Consider the following 8,765-nt stretch of genomic DNA (forward strand, 5'->3'; position numbering starts at 1 on the left):
CTGTCTGTCAAACTTGGTCGCAGCCCAGGCTTATTAGAAAAATGTGTTGTTGTCATTTCTGCTAAATTATATTAAAAGCATGTTTAAAGTGATAAAAGCATGTTTAGTTTGTGTCAACCTGGCAACCGGAATACGCAGGTGACATGACCCCCCCCCCCATTACACACACACAAGTCTATGCGTGATCCAACATTTTATTCGTATCCAAATTAAGGCAATGTGAACATTATGCAGTTTATGTTTCATTCACACTTGAAACTGGTAGGCGCTTTCACACAGATTGTCCTTATGCCAGGAAATCCCTAATATGGAGAAATGCATCCAGCTATTGCTGTAGTTAAGCTGGATAAAAAGCAGAAGCATTTTGACTGATTTTTTGCAACCATGACATTAAATATTTATGTACAGTATTGTTCAAAATAATAGCAGTACAATGTGACTAACCAGAATAATCAAGGTTTTTCGTATATTTTTTTATTGCTACGTGGCAAACAAGTTACCAGTAGGTTCAGTAGATTCTCAGAAAACAAATGAGACCCAGCATTCATGATATGCACGCTCTTAAGGCTGTGCAATTGGGCAATTAGTTGAATTAGTTGAAAGGGGTGTGTTCAAAAAAATAGCAGTGTGGCATTCAATCACTGAGGTCATCAATTTTGTGAAGAAACAGGTGTGAATCAGGTGGCCCCTATTTAAGGATGAAGCCAACACTTGTTGAACATGCATTTGAAAGCTGAGGAAAATGGGTCGTTCAAGACATTGTTCAGAAGAACAGCGTACTTTGATTAAAAAGTTGATTAGAGAGGGGAAAACCTATAAAGAGGTGCAAAAAATGATAGGCTGTTCAGCTAAAATGATCTCCAATGCCTTAAAATGGAGAGCAAAACCAGAGAGACGTGGAAGAAAACGGAAGACAACCATCAAAATGGATAGAAGAATAACCAGAATGGCAAAGGCTCAGCCAATGATCACCTCCAGGATGATCAAAGACAGTCTGGAGTTATCTGTAAGTACTGTGACAGTTAGAAGACGTCTGTGTGAAGCTAATCTATTTTCAAGAATCCCCCGCAAAGTCCCTCTGTTAAAAAAAAGGCATGTGCAGAAGAGGTTACAATTTGCCAAAGAACACATCAACTGGCCTAAAGAGAAATGGAGGAACATTTTGTGGACTGATGAGAGTAAAATTGTTCTTTTTGGGTCCAAGGGCCACAGGCAGTTTGTGAGACGACTCCAATTGAGAACTTGTGGGGTGATATCAAAAATGCTGTTTCTGAAGCAAAACCAAGAAATGTGAATGAATTGTGGAATGTTGTTAAAGAATCATGGAGTGGAATAACAGCTGAGAGGTGCCACAAGTTGGTTGACTCCATGCCACACAGATGTCAAGCAGTTTTAAAAAACTGTGGTCATACAACTAAATATTAGTTTAGTGATTCACAGGATTGCTAAATCCCAGAAAAAAAAAATGTTTGTACAAAATAGTTTTGAGTTTGTACAGTCAAAGGTAGACGCTGCTATTTTTTTGAACACACCCCTTTCAACTAATTGCCCAATTGCACAGCCTTAAGAGCGTGCATATCATGAATGCTGGGTCTTGTTTGTTTTCTGAGAATCTACTGAACCTACTGGTAACTTGTTTGCCACGTAGCAATAAAAAATATACTAAAAACCTTGATTATTCTGGTTAGTCACATTGTACTGCTATTATTTTGAACAATACTGTATATGTCTGGAGTAAAGGTTGGAATAAAATAGCAGATTGAATGAACTGCATTAATATGCTCTTCTTTTACCTGACAATCTTCAATCTGTAAGACATATGCGATGCTGCTGACATTCACACTCACGTACATGTTAATAACAATTAATAACACTATGTGTATAAACTTACTTCTTCAACCCCTCATCTACAGTGCCCTGCCATGAACCCAACAACAGTGTTAAAAAAAAGCAAATGTGAGTTCCAAACACATTTGCTTATATATAGTTAGCTTATATTGCGACTTGTAATTCAGAGGACTCGTACCCGAGCGCTTCAAAATCTCAGCTGTACCAGGTGTGCTACCGAGCAAGTTTACTACATCAGAAATGCCAAGCATATTGAGCTGGTCGACTGTGAGCCTGTGTGTGTGTGAAGGACAGAATTAGGTAACATCCGTGAAAAGTGGCTCTACAGTGGTTACAAAAAGCAGCACCATCTCAAAATCCTAAATAATAAATAAAGATGGCACCACAAAAGGAGGCTCTTCCTGAAAACCAAAGTGTGTGTGATTGACTTAAAGTGCCTTAAGGGAAAACAAACTAATTTCCACATTTCTCCTCTCTCTACCTTCGCCCTCTTTAAATACTGACTCTTACGAACCAGACGACCCAAACATAAGACACAACTGCAACACAACTGAATGCTGCTAGATCACATGACAATTACAACGTGATGGAGGTAGTCATTCCGGATTCATTCATTCAATAATATGAAACATACTTTCTTAATGGCTGTAAAATAGGAATCTGATCCAGTATGGTCTGTTAACCAACCCAGATCCTTCTATGGATATTACAAACATTAAAATCTGAAGGACATTTATTTAGATTTTTTCAAATTTTGTTTAGATGCTTGTATTTTACTGCAGAGTTGAGTATATCATCCGTGTGATTCTTTATTGAGAATGCGCTATTATGTTGTCCATCAAGCTTATCTGAAAGGTTACCTTATAACATTTTTCATTTCCCCGCCTAGTTACTGTACAAACATTTTCCTGAGATACCTGAAAGTTTCATTGGGACATTCAGATTAGCTGCTATAGATTTCTCTTTTTAGGTAAAGTCATACAGCATCACTTTTCTTTGTCTCCTTCTTGTCCTCCACTTCTTTTTTTCCTGCTATACTATTCCATTATCTACTCTGCAATCACCAATTTAATGACCATGTTAATTATTAATATGCACAGCCAGTGCATATGTTTGTGTGGGGTGCAAATGTAGCTGGTGATGGGTCTTTGTTTAGAGCTCTGTGCTGTTATATTGATCAACGGAGTAAATGCATGTGGTATCACTGTCAAGCAGTTCACTTTTTATTTACGAGAGATGTCAACGTCCTTATGAAACATTCATATGTTTTGCGTTAGTAATTAACCTGTGGCTTTTTATTGCCCATGTGGTCTCACTTTTCACTTTGCTTGTCCAGCGGGAATCTTCATTATTATAGGCTAATGCACTGTATTTATTCATATTACAGAGACAGTCAGATGAATGCCCATTTGTATCAGCCCTTTCATTGAATCATTGCTGGTCTTGCACACACAGGTCCAGGTTCCTTGCACAATATGTTATGACCTCAAACACTTTTAACATAGTGCATGGTTTATAAACTAATACATTGTGATGTTTGCCTCAACAGTTTTATATGTTTGTCTTTTCTGATGGCGTAAACTTGCTCAGTAGCGCACCTGGTACAGCATTCCAACCCTCTCCCTTGATAAAAGTTTTCAATAAACACTTTATAACATCCGTGACTGGTTATACATACTGAATGTAATATCCTGTTGAGGTAGAGACAACGCTTTTATGGCCAATGAAAATCCAGTTCGATAAAGTCCTTGCATCGATGCGATAACATGAGCAAACAAAAATGTCCAAGTGCATCTTAGACAAAGTGAAAAATACCATTTTAGTATACTTTAGCAACAGTGATATGAGAAACAATATGCTTTGTTTCTCATCTGATTGGACAGCAATCCAAATGTTTGCAGAGAGCTGTCAACAAAGCTTTGTTATAAAAAGATAGTTGATTCAGGACAGTAAAGGAGAGGATTTGAGATTTAACAGGATCATTAACCTTTAGGAGGTCATTACAGAGAAATAAAAGACTCATTTTGCTGGAAATGTCAATGGTATAACATTTGCAGCAAAGAAGCAAGCTCTAATGACCGAGACCTTATCCAAAGAGAAGTATTCCTTCTCCTGTAACACCTTCACTCATCTAATTGTCAGCCCCTTGACTTCTTCCTTTCCTTCAGATTTTTCACCATTATTTACTTTTTCTCACTGAGGTTTTGTTTTCAACGTACAGCCACTTTTCAGATTCTCCTTTCTGATTCTTTTCCTCAACTTAAATTAAATGAAATTAAATTGCAATTACTCATTTTACTTCCTTAATGTGATGCATTTGAAAAGTGTTCAATGCCATGATTCAACATATGTTCGAAAATATATGTTGTATGTTCAGTTCTTATGGAATATGAACATTATGAAGATGCATTTCGTTACACACGATTCAATGCTTTCATTGACGTTCTTTATTTTCATTTCATATATTCTCAAACATTGGCTCAGTGTTAGCCTACAGTCACTCCAGTTCATTTGTGCCCTCATGCTGGGAATGTGTGGCAATCCAGCCTATAGGAGGCTAATTGGCTAATGGCATTTAACACACTGTTCAGAATGAGCTGATGAATACACTGTGGGACACTGAAACACACACACAAAAAGTTGCATGCTGGGAGTAACACCTATTGGTCTGATGTACACTTTAATCAACGAAGAGGGACATGGTTTACCTGTTAAAGGTGCTGTAGGGAACTTTTGTAAAAAAATTTTTTTTACATATTTGTTAAACCTGTCATTATGTCCTGACAGTAGAATATGAGACAGATAATCTGTGAAAAAATCAAGCTCCTCTGGCTCCTCCCAGTGTCCTATTGCCATTTGCAGAAACTCCATCGCTCCCAGTAAAAAATAACCAATCAGAGCTGCGGTCCGTAACTTTGTTTGTGTTCAAAATGTAGAAAAATGTATATAATAAGTGAGTACACCGTGAATCCATTTTCCAAACCGTGTTTTTGGCTTGTCCTGAATCACTAGGGTGCACCTATAATAAGTGTTTATATTCGGACTATTTTAGATTGCTTCGGGGGTACCGCGGCGGAGTAACCCAGTACCTTTGTGATTCTTCATAGACATAAACAGAGAGAAGTAGTTCCGGCTACGATGTTCTTCCACAAGACGCAAGCAGTTCTGTTTATTAACCGCTAGAGCGTCAAAAGTTCCCTACCGCAGCTGTAAGTTCCCTTGTATCTTTCCCTTTTTTGACAGATATTCTTTAAGATTTGCCTAAATTATTCAATGCTTGTTGCTTACAAGAGTCTGAATGGGACTATACAGACTCATTTCATCAAACATATAATACTCACAAGTCGCTTTCATAGCACCATTGTGTTTATAATCACACTCTTGCAAACTGTTCTAACTCAAACATCTTGGGAAACGGTTTTTAAAATAAAGACTGATTAAGCCTAATTGTAGTCATGTGACCGCGGTGTCCAGCTTCGTTACAGCCTACTTTAGCTTTTTACTTCTGTTGATTGTATTTAAAGCTTCAAAATTCATTTTGTGCTCATTTGTGAAGATCACAATAATAAACAAAACATGTTCAAATCATAAACCTACAGCTTATTCTCTGCAATTAACCAAAAGACAGTGGAAATATATGATCCAGTCATCTAGCGTGCTGATGTCTTTCCTGCTAGTCTTGTCGAAATACTAGCAACATATTCATAATTTAATCATGGTTTGGCACTTAAATGAAGACACTTCTGAATGTTGGTGTTACTTTGACCTGCGTGTTTGAGGAAGAGTAATTCACATGGAAGTGTGTGGAAGTCAATCCCTGTCTTGTCTTATTCATGTGTTGAGCAGCACTTGAGCGCAAGAACAAGTCTTATTTAATCTGAATGAAAAACAATTTAATAATGTTATGAGGTACAGTGGGACACTTTCATGATTGTTTCTAATACTTATAAAAAGTGCGATTTGAAATAATGTTAAATTTAACATTTTGTTTTAATGTACCTCAATACACAGGACAAGAGATTTAGAGTTTAAATGGATAAATCGACTTTAAAGTACATTTTAAATCATCATTTTAATAATGCAATACAAATTTGGTTACACTTTATTTTAAGGTGTCCTTGTTACAGTGTAATTATGCATTAAAATATATGGTTATGTGTTTGGCTTAGGCTTACTTGCATGTAATTATGCATAATTAATTGTAATTATAATAGTAAGTACATGTAACTTGTAACAAGGGCACCTTAAAATAAAGTGTTACCAATAATGGTAACACTTTACAATAAGGTGTATTAGTTAACTACTTTAGTTAACATGAACTAACAATGAACAATACAGCCTTTATTAATATTAGTTCATGTTACTTTCAACATTAACTAATGCATTATTAAATTCAAATGTTATCCTTGTTAACATTAGTTAACTAACAATGAATAACTGTAACTAACATTAATAAATACTGTAATAAATGTGTTGTTCAATGTACTACATTGCATCATTACAACTTACATTTACTAGTTTATCATTAAAGCATGTCAGTTCATTGAACAGTATACACATCAACCATATTTCAAAAGCAATAATTAAGAAATTATATAAAGATGTACTTAAATCCTAGTTAAGTGGGTTTAAAATCTCCGCAATGTTCCCCTAATTGCATTTAATATAAATTTGAATATATTTTAATTTAAATGCACTGAAGATTCAATTAGGTGCAATTATATTCATTTTTAAAAGCATCCATTAAAAAAGTCAACACAACTACAATTTTCATGCTTCAAAAAGTGTAAAACAATGTTATAAAGATTTTATTCACATATGATCAGTCAGCGATGCACATAAAAAGAGCACATCAAATATTGTAAATACTGAATCTCTTCACAGACATATTCACATTCCTGCTTGCAACTGACCTGTACACTTAACATTCAATACATGACAGTAAACAATGCATGAAAAGACTTGGTGTGTGTGTTTGTGTTGTGTATGTATTTAAGCACACACTTCCTCTTTCCTTTCATCCAGAATACATTAAATAAAACCAGACAAATTAAACATTAAAACTGAGCGATAAGAATAAACCCTGACATATATTTCTATATTTCTACGTGTACACAGATCTTTTGGTATACAGACGCAGATAAAATATTCACTGCTTTCCTCACTCTTTTGCGTATGGGACTCCGGGCGGGAGGCACACGTCCTGTTAAACACAGATAAACACAAGACAGTTGCTGTGTTTTCGAACTGAATTTGAATGTAACATCAAAACAGATTTCTCTTCTCTGTGCATGTCTGGCATTTTACTTGAAATAAGTTTTTGAGTGTATTTTTATTAGGATTTTATTTGGTTAACAAGCTGCCAAACACTGACTTAAAATTACTTTTCACATTTAATTAATCTGGACTAAAACATGGCAGCCCAGAAAATATCTACTGGTGGAAAAAGAAAAGTCTGAATTGTGAATATATAAATGCATTTGTGAAAAAAAAAAAACTGAATTATTATTATAATCTTTTTTTTAATAGAAACAAGCTTGTAGCAGTTTTCACAATTCAATTTTATTTCTCACAATTTTGAGTTTATATCTAACCATTCAAACTTCGCACAGTTCTGTGAGATATAATTAATAAAATTGTGAGATAAACAGTCATAATTATTTTTTTTTAAAAATAATTATTTGGTGGAAACAAGCTTGTCATAATTGTCATACTTAGGGCTTTTTTCCTGAAATTCTGAAAATTCAGACTTTTTCTTAAAATTGTCTTAATTTGGTTTCATAATTCTGAGAATAAAAATCAGAATTGTGAGATTATAGCTCAGAATCAGATGGAAAAAGGTCTAAATTGTGAGATACAAACTCATAATTGTGAGGAAAAACTCACAAAGTCAAGTACCTTTTTAAAAAAAAAAATAATAATTAAAAAAAAAATTCCCTCACATTTTAAACTTTCAATTCTGAAATTGCAATTCTGAGAAGAAATATGAGATATAAACTCAGAAGATAATGAAGAGATATCTGAAGAGATAAAAATACAATACTTTTTAAATGTTATTGTATTGTAAAATTTAAGAAATTGTGTTTTAATCTCACAATTCTGACATATTTCTCAGAAATGCATGTGTCTAGAAATAATGAGTTTATATCTCGCAATCCTGAGAACAAGTCCAAATTGTGAGAAAAAAAGTCTGAATGTGAGAGACAAATTCAGAAGTGCAAAAAATTTTGTGGTGGAAATAAGTACAATAATAATAATAATAATGGAGAGAAAAAATGATATACTCTCTCTTAGTGTTTGTAAGTGTTTTGCGTCACAGTGACTGAGGTTTTCTGAGAGGATATGTGTTCCTGACCTTCAGAGGGAGTGTCAGACAGACAGAGAGCTCCACGGGGTCAGAGGTCAACAGCAGTGACAAGCGTGTCTCGCAGAGAGGCATTCTGGGACATCTGCCCTTCTGCAGAGTGAGAACGAGCCCCTGTCGCCACGCTCTCCTGCTCATCTTTATTCCTCCTAAAACGGCACACACATAGACAGAGATGTCCACGTTTATGTTATATTCCTTCATACCTGGTAGAATCTGCACAATGTTATTATATATTATATCATATATATTATTATTACATATATATCTCACTGGATTATTGCAATTAATGGCAAAAGGAATGTTTGGAAATGTAAACTGATATTTCTGCCCCACTACAGCAAAAGATAGAAAGAAATAAGCCTTTTTTGGGTGAATATAGTAGCATAAGACTTTTGCACATACAGTTATATAATTTAATATTGCCCTTTCACAACAGTTATTTCCATAAAGTCCACTATAAAATATAAAAACTGAATTTGCATCAATATCAATTTTAAAAACAGTGTAAAGAATCAAGCTGATGTAATCTTTTGGTTCATTTTTTGTGATT

This window comes from Carassius auratus, chromosome 32 (genome assembly GCF_003368295.1).
Source record: "Carassius auratus strain Wakin chromosome 32, ASM336829v1, whole genome shotgun sequence".
Taxonomy (NCBI): Eukaryota; Metazoa; Chordata; class Actinopteri; order Cypriniformes; family Cyprinidae; genus Carassius; species Carassius auratus.